The sequence below is a fragment of the Urocitellus parryii genome, chromosome 4, assembly GCF_045843805.1.
Source record: "Urocitellus parryii isolate mUroPar1 chromosome 4, mUroPar1.hap1, whole genome shotgun sequence".
In the NCBI taxonomy this organism is placed as follows: Eukaryota; Metazoa; Chordata; class Mammalia; order Rodentia; family Sciuridae; genus Urocitellus; species Urocitellus parryii.
Genome location: NC_135534.1, coordinates 211,484,394 through 211,499,376, shown reverse-complemented (window position 1 = coordinate 211,499,376; position 14,983 = coordinate 211,484,394). Strand labels below are relative to the sequence as shown.

At 40.6% G+C, this 14,983-nt stretch overlaps 1 protein-coding gene across 1 annotated transcript in view; it reads right to left on the bottom strand.

The window, feature by feature from the left end:
• Nucleotides 1-14,983, bottom strand: part of Cacna1b (calcium voltage-gated channel subunit alpha1 B) — a 144,706-nt gene that overhangs the window by 71,310 nt on the left and 58,413 nt on the right. The gene's annotated exons all lie outside the window — the stretch shown is intronic.

The window sequence follows — 14,983 nt, the reverse complement described above, 5'->3', positions numbered from 1 at the left end:
GAGTTGCATAACTTGAGGAAGGAGGCTGCCTGAGAGACTGTCCTGGGAAAAGTGCCACCAGTGCTGTATGGGAGCCCTGACCATGGCCCTCACTGCCAGACAGGAAGGGGAATGGGCCTCCTGTGTCAAACTGCAGCCCCAAAAGAGGCCGATGTGAGCATGCTTGAACTCCCCTGGCTTCTGGAAAAAGCATGCATTAATCCTCCTGACAAAGACATTCCTCATTTGGCCCACAGAATCCCACAGACTAGGAGAATCTGGAGAGAATTCAAGTCCAACTTTCCCGAGACTTCTGTGACAGAAAGAATTTCTCTCATTCACATGTGGAATGGCACGAGCTAGACACCCTTCTTGGAAAGCTAAAAAATAGGCAACCAATTCATTTTCTATAAGGCTTAATTATCTCACAAAGCCCCAAGAGAGAAAGGGATGATGGAGAGTAGTCACAAATGAATATGAAATAGAAATACCACCAAACACACAAGGAAGCAAGGCTATTGTCACTGGAAAACAGCAGAAATGACAAGTAATTGGTTTGTGCTCATGTTGACTTCAAATACAGAAAGTTTTAGATGAGAAATAAAAAATATATAAGAAGTAAAAATGAACCTTGAAAAATGGACAAGCAATAAAAGTCTACAAAGCTGACCTAACACTACCATGACCTATGGCAGAGCAGCTTAAAGTGGACTAACCCTTCCACTGAAAGCCACCGTCACAGCAGAAGAAAACACATAACCTGCTTGTCTAAGGCACTGAGGTCAGCCAACACAGAACCCAGGGGCAGCTGTCCACAGGAAGACAAGCAAGCAAAGCCCTCACACACACCCAGATTTTCCCAGAGATTGCTTTCCTACTTGTTGTACCTGGAACTGAATTCAAGCAAAGGCAACCTTTCACTGGGACAAGGTGGCAAAGACTGGAGTTTGAAGGTGACGATGACTGAGTCCTGAGGAGCAAGACCTGAGGACAGGGTTATAGAGAGTAAGCCCCTCGGTGAGCATGCATGTCCTCCTACCATAGGAGAAGGCCAGGCTCCCCGGAAAGCAGCCACCCCAGGTCCAATACCTCAACAGAGAGCATAATTTGAGCTGCAAAGGACTGGCTTTTCAACACTGGGTGCTGATGCCAGTGGAGATTAGGCTCGGGTAAATTTTTATTAGGATTGTTTTGCTTCTGCAGTTACACAGACCCTCTCTTCCCCACAGGCCTAATATTTCCAGTAATTGTGTTTTCTGGAATGCACACACATGTTGAAGCAGGAATGTCCATCCTTCATAAAGAAACCATCCCAAGGAGTGTGTAACACAAGAATGAGAGGGCCCAACACTGAGAAGTCAACAAAATGGAGGATGTGCATAAACATCGCTATGAGGTCAAAACAATGATTGTGACTTTGTGGGATTGTACTTTAAGGACTAACATGCTGGACAGCAATAAGGAGGAAGGTGGCACAACACGACCAGACCCACTGCTCTGAGCCTTGTGCTGCTGGAAGGGAGGTCAGCTCAGGAGCAGTGGAGTGGGCACACTTCATAAAATCACCAAGGAACACCAACAGGCAGAAACAAAATCTACAGTTGTTAAACTAGCAGAGGCAAAAATGTGACATTTAAGCAAACAAGCAATTAAAACCATTACTCAATATGAAAGAGGGAAAAGGAGGGGAAAATAGAACAAATGTTATGAGCTCAGATGGGTAAAGCAAATATCAGTGAATTAACAGCCAAAATCAACACAAGCAGACTAAACTTGGCAGTGAAAAGACAGATGATCCAGTCAGAACCCTTTAAAGTACAGTTGTTTGGCACGTCCAAGAGACAACTCTAAGTAAAGCACACGTAAAGGTCTGAAGACAGAAGAAGCTACGCCTGCCCAATGTTCACACAAAAGTCACAAAGCAAGAAAGTTTCATTCTCAGGAGAAAGCTGCACTTCAAAACAAAACCACTGCTAGAGATAAACAGGATTATGACTTGAATATTTTAATAGGAAGCCTTTTTTTTAAGCAGAAATAAAAGAAAAACCCTCACAAATAAATCCAGAAACAGAGTTACTATCTTAGAAATGTAACAGTTGCTCAGCAACCTATCAGATAGTTCTGTATTTTGCTTTACATTTCAAACTATTCAAAACAATTATATTAAAAGGTAACTATACAGAACTGGGATGTGGCTCAGTGATAGAGTGCTTGTCTAGTGTGCATGAGGCCCTGGGTTTGATCCCCAGCACCACATGGCAAAATAAATAAATAAATAAATATAGAATGTGAACCCTAACAGGTCCACAGAGAGAAAGACATTTCAATACACCTTTCTCAATTATTGATAAAGCCAATCAGGCAAAATATTAGTGAATACATGCAGTGCTTGAGTAACACAATTAACAACTTGATTTAGTAGATACATATAAAAAGCCTAGGGATCCTAAAATTTGAAAAAAACATATTCCTTTTAAGCATATATAAAACATTTACAAAAGATAACCATAAAGCCCAATCATAAGCAACTGCAAATGAATATCAAAGGAAAATACCACACAGGTCATGGTTACTAATCTCATGCAATTAAATTGGAAATTAAGGTAATAATCAGAAAAAAAAGTTTAATTAAAATTAAAATTCTACATTTGAAAATTGAGAAATAGACTTAAAAAATCCATGAGTCAAAAATGATATTCACAGATGACACAACTGTGTGCACCTGAAAAACAAAAGGATCTAAGAAAGATACTGCAGAGCCCCCGATCAACGTCAGCAGATCCAAACTGCTGGGTTTCCATGCAATAGGAGTGAATGATTTGAAAACGGAATTTTTCAAGTAATACCATTTGAAAAACAGCAAGCAAAGCAAAAAGATAAAATTTTCAAGATAAAAGAGACGCAAATACGAAGTCATAGAAGTGAGAAATAAACCTTACAATCTTCTGTGTGAATTACAAATGTCACAGAATTCACTTATCGCTTTTATTTTTTTTTTTTAAAGAGAGAGTGAGAGAGGAGAGAGAGAGAGAGAGAGAATTTTTAATATTTATTTTTTAGTTCTCGGCGGACACAACATCTTTGTTGGTATGTGGTGCTGAGGATCGAACCCGGGCCGCACGCATGCCAGGCGAGCGCGCTACCGCTGAGCCACATCTCCAGCCCCACTTATCGCTTTTAAAAAAGAGTCCAATCAAAAGCCTGAAAGCAACAGAGAGGGCTGCACATGCAGTCTCTCATCAGAGCACCAATGGCACTGGATTAGCTCCACGGGGACACCCTCATGCCTGATGGAGGACATGCTTCTAGAAGGACCAGAGGGAACAAGAAAGCAGGACAGGATGTGAAGAAGCCTAGCAAGGGTATGACTTCAATGAAGTCCTGCAAAGATAGGTGTAGGCTCCTGGGGGAGGGGTGGGCTCACAACTGAACCTCAAAGCTGTCCTGATGCAAAGCCGAAGGACTGGGCTCCCCCAGGACCGACTGAAACCCATCAAACATACTCAAATCTATAATTTCCTAGTAATAATTTAAAAATCTCTCATTAGTGATATTAGAGTTGATTCATTATTTTGAAAATTCACAAATAAAGGGACAGAATTAAGCATCTCTCTTGCTTGCTGGAAACAAACTACAGACCAGGTGTGCTGGCACACGCCTATAATCCCAGCAGCTCGGGAGGTGGAGGCAAGAGGATTGCAAGTTCAAAGCCAGCCTCAGCAATTTAATGAGGCACTTGAAGCAACTCAGTGAGATCTGGTCTCTAATAAAATACAAAATAGGGCTAGGGATGTGGCTCAGTGGTCAAGTTCAATCCTGGTACCCCCCCCCAAAAAAAAAAGTGCATTCTACTGACATGTATAACTAATTAAAACAAATAAAAATTCAAAAAATAAGTAAATAATTACAAACTATATTTCAAAGTAACCCAATTTTGTGGAATAAGATTTTCCTTACAGAAAAGGTTAGAATAGTAAATGCAGGAAAAAACAATGGGATTATAAATTCCTCATTCTGTGGTGCTCCCCGAATTTGCTCATCTGATAACAATCACTTTCACTGGAATCACTAGGGAAAAGGCTGCAGGAGAATGTCAGGAGGTGCAGGGCTGGCAGGGCCTGTACCATGCAGCTGCCCCTGGAGCTCGCACAAGAACCAAACTGAACTCTTCCTAATCGAGTCTCCCGATGTATGAGGCTCAGATGGGGCAGTCCCGGCAATGTCTGGAGACAGCTTTTGTTCTCGTGATGAGAGGTACTCTTGGCATCGTGGGTAGAGGCCAGGGGCATTCCTAAAACTCCTGCACACAAGACAGTGGCTGACAACAAGATCTCACACCACCAAGGTCAGAAACAGGCTACAGTAAGGACAGAGGAGCAGGCTGGACATCTGCTGCCACCAACCAGACCCAGAGCAGGGGGCGAAGGGACAAACCACACAGCTCCCTCAACAAGTAAAGGGCATGAACGAAAGAAGAGGGCAGACACTCAGATTAAGCTAAGTGAAATGAGTGAGCTTGTCTGGATACTGATTATACCTGGTAAAACGTGAACTTGGAATGGGTGTTAGATAACATTAAGGAGTAGTCACAATGTTTTTGCTGCAATTATGCTAAATCCCTACTGGCATACTTACACTTCACGGGGTATACGAGAAAGCGAAGAGAAAGGAGGACGAAGACAGCAGAGGGGACAACTGCCAAGGTGGGTGACAGAGCAGCCACTGCACTCAACTTACTACAACACAAAGGCCTTCATTTAGGCAGCCACAGAGAGAATATGGAACCAGATAAAGGAACAATTTAGGCCACTGGATTCTCCACAGAACAAGAGAAGGTGGAGGACAATGGAATAGCCTGAATCTGATGAGAGAAAATAACTAACAAGCCAGAATTCCATACAAAAGAAAATCACTCTTCACCAGCAATGGCAGAACAAGGGTCATCCAGGCCAGCAGAGAGAGCTCACCACTTTGGAACTTCACTAAAGGAAATCAGGAAACAAGCTCTGGGAACAGAAGTGGGAGGGACACAAATGATGATCTGACACACCAGGACTGATGAAATACTGCAAAGAATAACAAAACCAAGAGCAGGAGGAAGGGCATCAGACACAGACCAGAGGAAACACCAAGAGCAGAAATTAGCAAACAGAGCCAAGGCACAAGAAGGTCAAGACAAGGCCTGAGGCACTGGTAGACGGTTTAAACTGACCCACCTTTAGGTGAAGGAGGGAGGGCCGGCAAAAATGCAAACCCAGCTGAGTGCAGGAAGAACACAAGTTCTCGCCCCTATCCTCAGGTTTCTCCCCACATCCTCCCTAAGCTGTACCATCAACAAGGAGAAAGAACAAAGGCATCCACAGTCCACATCTACACCATATACCTGCACTTACGTGGGGGTGGGGACAAACACCTGAGGCCTGCAGAACCAGGGCAGCGTGGGAGGTGGGGAGCTGTGCAACACCCTGGAAGAAAGGCCCTTCTCCAGCACAGGTCGAAGGCCCTGTGGGTCAGACCCTTGGACCTGGTAACATCACATGAAGGCTCTGGGAAGTGCCTGGGCTGGAGGTGGCCCCTGGGCCCTAGTTCTGGAGGAAAGGGAAGGCTCCATACGGCTTCATGATGAACCCCAGTACTGAGTCAAGGACTATAAGTCTGCATTACAGAGAAGAGAATCAGGCAGAACCCCAGAACCCAGACAGAGAAGGGACTTGACTTTCCCAACAGAGGAGGGTGTTCTAGGACTGGAGAGCCAGGAAGCTGCCCAAGCCCTGCCCCAACTCCACAGAATCACATGTAGCTGCTGGTCCAGGCAAACCTAGCACATTTTATCCTTATCTGAGAAAGAAACCCAACATCCATTTAAAAAGAAAAAAAAACTTCAATAAGAGGAAAACAAAAACTAAGGATTAAACCTATTCACCTAATAAAAATACCCACAAAAAAACCCAACTGTAACACAGAAGCAACCCAACTTCCCCCAACACATCTCCTGCTGTACTTAACACAATTACAGAAGCACTGCCTGATAGGAAGGAACACTTCGGTCAGATACAAACACTCAGAATAAAGACAGATGGACCACTGGAGACATGAATGAGAGCTGACCAGACTCAGGAGAGAACTGCAGAAACGAGAAGTCCATGTCAGAAGCCACAAGGAATCCAAGGGAGAACAGAGACCACTGGATATAGCAAGAGAAAAAGAAGACTACAGAGAAATGAGCTGAAAGGGAAAATGTGAAATAAATACTGAGTTGTAAAAAGGTTAGAACAAAAATCATACAGAAAACCGGCAAAGTAGGTCTAATATGTATAGCCAGAGTGTCCGATACACAAAACAAACCTATGTGACAGAACTAACAATTAAAACTTTAATCCCTGAAACTTAATAATATCAAATGATTTTGATAAAAGTGCCATAGCAATTCAAGGAAAAAGGAAAGTCTTTCAACTGTCAGTAATAAAGAAATTGAATGTCCATGAGGGTGGGGTGGGGGAAAGGGCTCATTCCTATTTCACACCATATGTAAAATTAACTAGAGGCTTCAGCTTGCAGACTGATAGAGTGAAGTGCTCCCCCATTCATCCCACAAAGCACAGCTACACACACAACCCTTGGACATACATACATATAAGGAAAATGTAGGAAGACTCCGAAAGGTAAGAGGAAGAAAGTGGACTGGCTAGGGAGCTTTGGGACCCAAGGAATGACATGCAGTAGGGCTTCCTTTTCTGCCTTAAATATCCTAGATGGTGCTAGAAAAGCCAACAACCCCTAAATGCCAACAGACACGATTTTTAAAAGCCCCAACAAAACCTAGTTTTCCCTAGTGAGAGGACAAGGAAGGAGGCAGCCTGGCAAGATGGAAAACTTACAGGCAATGATCACTGTGCCAAGCCAAACACTGCAGCCCACCTCTGTACACACCAGCAGAGTTGGGGCAGAGCCTAAGCATGGGCCCTCACCCCTAAGATTCTTGCTGTGGGGTCAGAGAGGCACAGATGGGAGTAAAATCTCAACTCCGTGGGAACACGAAACACAAGCCACACAAAGCCAGTAGGGATCACATGTGTGGCTCATTAGAGTGAGTCCTGTGGAAAGCCAGGACTAGTGCTGACACCTAGAGCTAGTGAGGCCAACTCCACTGTGTCGGTGGCAGCACATGTGGAACAGTAGCAAGGCCTCTTGCTCTCCAATCTGGCTGGAAGCCTACTGGGGAGCTAGAACTCCCACCCTAGCCCAGCAGTTATGAGGAGCCCCTCCAGCTGGGTGGTGATGGAGACGACTTCCAACCTTCCCCTGGCAGAGTAATGTCATAGCAGACAGCCAAACAGAAGATTTAAATAAGACTCAGGGGCTCATGACATAATACCCAAGTATTGAAGTTTCAATAAAAAATTGCTTATCACACCAAGAACCAGGAAATCAACTTGACTGAGAAAAGACAATCAATAGGCACCAAGATGATTCTGACATTAGAATTCTGACAGAGATGTTAGATACACCTTCATAAAAATGGCCAACAGATAATTAAAAACACACTTGAAACAAATGAAAAGTATGAAGTCTCAGCAAAGAAATAGAAGATATAAAAGGTCAAATGAAAAGTATAATGACTGAAATTAAAAATTCAATAGATGGGCACAACTGCAGAATGGAAAGCACAGATGAAAGATTCTGTGAACTAGAAGATCAGAAAATAGAAATTACCCAATCTGAACAATACCAAGAAAACGGACTGAAAAAAAATCAATAGAGCTGAGGAGACTTTGGGAGTATAATAAAAGATCTAACAATCATGTCATCAAAGTCCTTGAAAAGAGAAAAGGGCAAAGCTAAAAAAAAATACTCAAAGACATAATGGATGAAATATTTCTAAATCTGGCAAAAGACATTAACCTACAGATTCAAGAAGCTGAATAAATCCCCAAAAGGATAAACTTGAAGAAACCCATGCTACAACACATTATACTCAAACTTCTGAAACATAAAGACAAAAAAAAAATCTTGAAAGCAGCAAGAGAGAAACAACATCTTACCTATAGGAAGAAAACAATTCGAATGACAGTGGATTTCTCATCAGAAACCATGGAGGTCAGAAGGAAGAGGCACACGTTTTTTTCAAGTGCTGAAAAAAAAAGAACTGTCAACCCAGAATTCTATACCCAGTGAAAATATCCTTCAGGAATGAAGGACAATCAAGACATTCTCAGATGAAGGAAAACTAAAAGAATTTGTCCCAGGCAGGCCTACTCTTAAAGAATGGCTAAACAAGGTCCTTCAAATAGAAAATAATGAAAGTAGAAATATTGGGATTTCAGGAAGAAAGAAAGAATAATAGGAGAAAAACATGGGTAAATACAACATGCTTTCTTTTCTTCTCTGGAGGTTTCAATAAAAAATTATGTTGACAGTTAAAGTAAAAATGACAACACATTGTGAAGTGATTCCAAATATTTAAGACTATTATATTATAAACCGGGAAGGGGGAGTGTCAAGAGAGGTAATGTTTTCATACTTCATTGGAACTGGTAAAATCATGATAGCAATAAACTGGGGTAAGTTATATAAACATAATGTGCTCCCTGAAGCAACCACTAAAAATCTCTATCAGAGATACACTCAAAACTACCATAGATAAGTCAAACATAATTCTAAAACATGTTCAAGTAACCCTCAAAAGGCAGAAAAAGGAAACCATAAAAATGAAAAAAAGAGAAAACAAACAAAAAATAGAATGTATCAATAATTACATTAAATGTGAATGCTTTAAAAAGACCAGATTAAAAAGCTGACGTAGTGGATTAACAACATGATACAACTATACGCTCTCTACAAGAAACTCACTTCAAGTAGAACTAAATAACCAGGCTGAAAAAAAAGGTGAAAAGGTTACCATGTGAATATTAATCAAAAGAAAGCAAGAGTAGACATATTAATATAAGATAGACTTCAGATCAAAGAAAATTACAGGCACAGGGAAGGACATTTCACAATGAAAAAAAAAAAAAAAAAGGGCCACTCCACCAAGAAGATAAAGAAATCCTATGTATGTTACCTAATGACAGAGCTACAAATATGTGAAGCAACAACTACCCGTCTGAAAGTAGAAACAGATAAGTTCACATCTGTATTTGAAAACTTGAACATCCTTTGTTCAACAACTGATAGGTCTACATAGACAGAAAATAGCATGCTTACAGAAAAACAAAAGGCACAAACACCTGCAACTTACCCAAGAAGAAGGCAATCCCCAGCCCTACAATAATACCAACCAACAAGCTCAAACTGGCACTTGCAAAACATTACACCCAAAACCTGGAAAATACATGTTCTTGTTCAATGCCCACAGATTCTACACCAAGATGTGCCACATCCTGAGCCATCCAACAAACTTAAACAACTTAAAAGACTGTAATGATATTGATGGAGTATGGTTGCTGATCATAAAGTAATCAAACCAGAAGTCAATAACAAAAAGCAGGAAAATCTCCAAACACTGAGAACCTAAACCATACACTTCTACTCATGAATTACATGAGCCAAAGAGGAAGGCTCAAGGGAAACTTTCAAAATAAAACTAAACACAAATCAAAGCATATCACATGAAAACCCATGGCACACAGTAGAAGCATGCTGAGAAGGCACTAAGTGTTCACATTAGAAAAGAGGAAAAGACTCAAATCAATGATCTAAGCTCTTACCCTCAAGAAGAAAAAAAAAAGGAGTAAAATAAGCACAAAGCAAATGTAAAGACAAAAAAACAATAGAGTAGAAATCAAATGAAATTGAAAACATAAAAAAATAGAGAAAATCAATGAAATAAGAATTTGGTTCTTTGAAAAGATCAATAAGATAAACAAACTTCTAGTAAGACTAACAAAGAGAAAAGGGAAGATAACAAATTACCCATGGCAAAATGAGACAGGGGCTATCACTACAGACCATGCCAACATCAAAGTGGTTACAGGATCCCAGCAGCTTGGAGGTTGAGGCAGGAGAACTGCAAGTTCAAGGACAGCCTCAGCAACTTAGTGAGGCCCTGTCTCAAAATAAAAAACAAAAAGGGGGGCTGGGGTTGTGGCTCAGCATGTGCGAGACGCTGAGATCGATCCTCAGCACCACATAAGAATAAATAATTTTTGAAATAAAGGTATTGTTTCCAACTATAAGTAAAAAATAAATATTTAAAAAGGGGGGGGTGCTGGGGATGTGACCCAGTGGTTGAGCATCCCTGCATTCAATCCTGATACAAAATATATATATATATATATATATATATATATATATATATATATATATGCGGAGATATGACAACTATGTACACATAAATCTGAAAACCTAAGTGAAATATGCCACTACCTCAAGAGGCACAAACACCTGCAACTTACCCAAGAAGAAGGCAATCCCCAGCCCTACAACTGTTAAGGAAGCCAATTTTTTAATTTAAAATTTTCAAAAAAAATAAATGTTTCTTTCTTTGACCAATTTGACCAAAAATTTAAAAGAGAATTAACACCAGTTTGATACAATCTGTTGTGGAAAATAGAAGAGGGGACAATTCCATTAAATTAAATATTTTATGGATCCAGTATTACTGTGACATCCAAATCAGACAAGTAAAAAAAAAAAGTACAAAATAGAAAATTACAGACCAATATCCCTCATGGATTTAGAGGCAAAACTCCTTAACAAAGTGTTAGCAACTAGAATTGGGAAATATGCAAAAAATAATTATACACAAAACCAGCAGGATGTATAGCAGGGATCAAGGCCAGTTGAATATTTGAAAAGAAATCAATATAACCATATTAATAGAAGAAAACATATAAATCATATCAATTGTTGCAGAAAATCATTTGACAAAATTCAACAACCACTCATGATAAAAACTCTTGGAGGGGCTGGGGATATGGCTCAAGCTGTGGTGCGCTCGCCTGGCATGTGCAGGGTGCTGGGTTCGATCCTCAGCACCACATAAAAATAAAATAAAGATGTTGTGTCTGCCGAAAACTGAAAAATAAATATTAAAAAATTCTCTCTCTCTCTCTCTCTCGCTCTCTCTCTCAAAAAAAAAAAAAAAAAAAACCTCTTGGAAAAAGACAAATGGAGGGGAACTTCCTCAGTGTAATAAAGAACATCTACAAAACCAAAAAACTTGGGCTGGGGATATGGCTCAAGTGGCAGCGTGCTCTCGCCTGGCATGCATGCGGCCCAGGTTCAATCTTCAGCACCACAAACAAACAAAGATGTTGTGTCCGCCAAAAAACTAAAAAATAAATAAATATCAAAATTCTCTCTCTCTCTCTGTCTCTCTCTCTCTCTCTCTCAAAACAAAAAAAAAAAAAAAAAAAAAAAAAAAAAACAACCAAAAAACTTATAGCTAACATCATGCTAAAATGGTGGGGAATAAATGATAAATGCCCTCCTCCCCAGACAAGGTGGGAACAAAGGAAGGTGTCAGTTCTCTCCACAGCACTGGGCCCGGGGCCAGGAAGCGCACACCTGCAGGTGGCCTCGAAGGGAAACCACCAGTCCAGGCTTGGGAAGCCATGATATCTGAACTCATCTCAAAATTTTATTAAAATGAAGATTCCAAATGTCAGAATCTACAGAAACAATAACATTAGTAATCAGAGGAAAATTCATCCCCTTAAATAATCACAGAGCAAAAATTAAAGAACAGCATGCAACTCAAGAAGTCAGAAAAGGAGCCATATGATGGGACAAGAGGAAGGAGCAGAGAAGTAATGAAGACCAAGCAGAAAGCAAAGGCTCCAGGAACCAACGCACAGAGTCACAGTGAGTTAGAACCCTGGGTTCATGAAGTCTATGAGATAGACCATTCACTAACTAGTCAAGGAAAAGGGGGAAAACACATAGGATTTAAAAAATGAAAGGGGGGAAAAACTCTGAGCCAGAGAGAAACTGAAGGGGAAAAAATGTAGCCCCACCTTGGCTTAAGTTTAAGAAAATAAATTAGAAAACCTAGATCAACTGGATCATTTCTAAGGAAAATATAATTTACCAAATTCACCTCGGGAAACTACAATGTTTAAACAGAACAATATCCACACAGAAACAAAGAAATTATCAAATAGAGAAATTATCCTTCAAAAACAGACCAGACATAGACAATTTCACAAGAATTCTACCAAATATTTAAAGACCAAGTAGTTCTAGTGTCACCTGAACTGTCCGTGTTTGTGTTGTGGTTGTGTGTGTGTGTCTGTGTGTGTGTGTGTGTGTGCGCGCGTGCTTAATCTCTTTGGAGTTCCTGAGGGAAAAGAGGTGCTCCTTCTCAAAACTCAACACAATGTTTAACAAAGTAACAATGGGGGAAACTCTTGGGCAAGACTCCAAATTCAGCTGCCACATTATCAGAATCATGTTTGTATGTTTTTTTAAAGTTTCAATAAAGGAGGTATCCAAAGCAATTGCTTATTCACAGCTTTCTTGACCAGCAATCTGGAAAAGAAAAAAATAAGTTAAATATTTTCTGTCCTAATATGATAGTTTGTAACTTTTCAGCGTTCAACTGTGCTTTAGTTCTTAGGAAATGGGGGTATTGAGTTACATGTAATACACTGTAATTTTTGCCATTTATAATAATGGGAAAGGGTTCAGGTACACTCCACAGTAGAGCTTTTACCTAGCAGGCACGAGACCCTGTGTTTGACCCAACACAAAAAAAATAAAATAAAATATGATAAAAATCAATCAATCAAATAATGAAAAATGGGATTCCCATTCAGAACACTGGGTTTTCAGGAATGCAGCAGTGAAGGTAAACAAGCTAATAACTATATGGCACCAATATGCAAACCTTGTGATGTTTAAGTGTACCAAAGAAAGCTGCAAACACACCTCACCTCAAAGCATCAGTCCACAAATATTCCATAAAATATTAAAAGAATTCAACCACACATTAAAAAAATAAGCAAAATAACCAGGTCAGTTTTAAGGTTGCAAATGTAGTACCACATCAGGTAATTCATTGCCACGTGTCTTCATATTTATGGGGAAATTATGATCTCTATAGATGCTGAAAAGACCCTCAACCAAATTTGACATCTTTGCTAGATAAGAACATCAGTGAAGTAGGAATTGAGTTTCCTATTGAATTGAATTGATGGGTACTTAAAGGTGATCTTACAACATACTCCCCTGAGGCCCCAAACCAAAATCATTAGCTTAGTATAGGCAAAAACAAGGTAAAGGTACTCTGGAACTCCACTGTTACCTTCAGAGTATTAGCCAACACAATCAGACAAACAAGGGAGCCTGACTCAGTAAGAAAGAGCACCAATAATATTCACAGAAGTTCTGAAACTATACTTAGAAAACAACAGAGGATCAACACTGAAACTAATAAACAATTTGAGGACTCAAAGTAGCAGGAAACATAATTAACATGAAAACCAAATGCTAGATTTCTGCTCCTAGCAGAAGGTAATAACAGGAATCAGATTGTCCCCAATTTCCAACAGTAGCAATAAAAACAGCAGACATTCAGAGAATGGAAAGCCAAACCAAAGATTGGGAGAAAACGCTTATAACACCCATATCCAATAAAAGACTTATATCCAAAATACACAAAGAACTCCTAGCACTCAACAACCATAAAATAAGCAACCAACTAAAAATTGGGCAAAAAACCTGAGTAGATCCTCACCAAAGAAGATACAGAGAGCAAATAAGCACATTAGAAGATGTTCTATATCCCAAGCCTCAGGGAGCTGCAAGTTACAAGGAGACACCACTGCACACCTCTCAGAATGGCTGAAACCCCAGCACTGACAATACCACCCTGGGGAGGGTGTAGAGCAGTGGGACCTCTCCCTCATCACCTGAGAGGATACAAGACAGAGCAGTCATTTTGGAGAAGAGTTTGGCATCTTCTACAAAACAGTCTCACCACACATCACACTCTTAGATATTTACCTAAAAGAAGTGAAAAATTAAACCTACACAAAATCTAAAGATGAGTGCTTATAGTAAGTAGTTTTATTCATAACTTGCAGAAATGGAAACCACCACAATGTCCTTCAACAGGTGAATGGATAAACAAACTGTGGTACATCTAGACAATGGAATATTAATTCAGTGCTAAAAAGAAACAAGCTAACAAGCCACAAAATGACATGGAGGAGCCTGAAGTGCATAAAGCTAAATGAAAGAAACCAGTCTAAAAAGACTGAATACTATATGATTCCAACATTAAGACATTCTGGAAAAGGTAAAACTACAGCAACAGTAAAAAGATCAATGGTTGCCAACAGGCATGGAGGGTTGGGAGAGGTTCACATCTAGACTCTGCGGACAGGTAGGGACCCTGGGTTCATCCTCAAGCTAATCCAGAGAGAATCAGGTGAGGGGATTGAGAAGACAATGACTTGTTTGTGCCCATAGGAAGTAGAACAAGTAGAACAAGAGATCTGCTTTCTTCAAGAAGGCCAAGAGGAAGAAAAGGCTAAGCAAGTAGAGCTCACCACTTTCCACTGTTATACTGGGTTTGCACACTGGCTGATTGAGAGTGCCTAAGAAAGAATAGTTACATACATCTGTCTGTGGCTGTACCTGCAAATGTGGGCATGCGTGGAGACACCTGAGTTTATATGGTGCATTCGGGGGCTAAACACTTCACTGGCCTTCCAGGCCTTCTCCCTTGTCCCCTGGGGATGTCTCCTCTGTACTAAAGAAAGGAAGTCTCCTCCTTATTTTCACAGAATGCCCATGCATTGTCCCTACTGGGTGAGAGCCTGTCTGCCACCTGCAGGCCTTTGCCTGGTAGACTGGCTGGCCTACCCATACCCTCAATGCCTGTTCACTCAGGGTCTTGTGCTAGGAAGTAAAGAGTGCAGCTCAGGCAAAGGCCTGGGGAGCCTCAGAGAAGCTAGTAGGGGAACATGAGCAGGTAAGAGACAGCCACTAAGACTTCCTCCTCACCCACCAGTTCTTGGCCCCCATCCAGGATGTGGCCACAGCCCTTAGCAGCTTT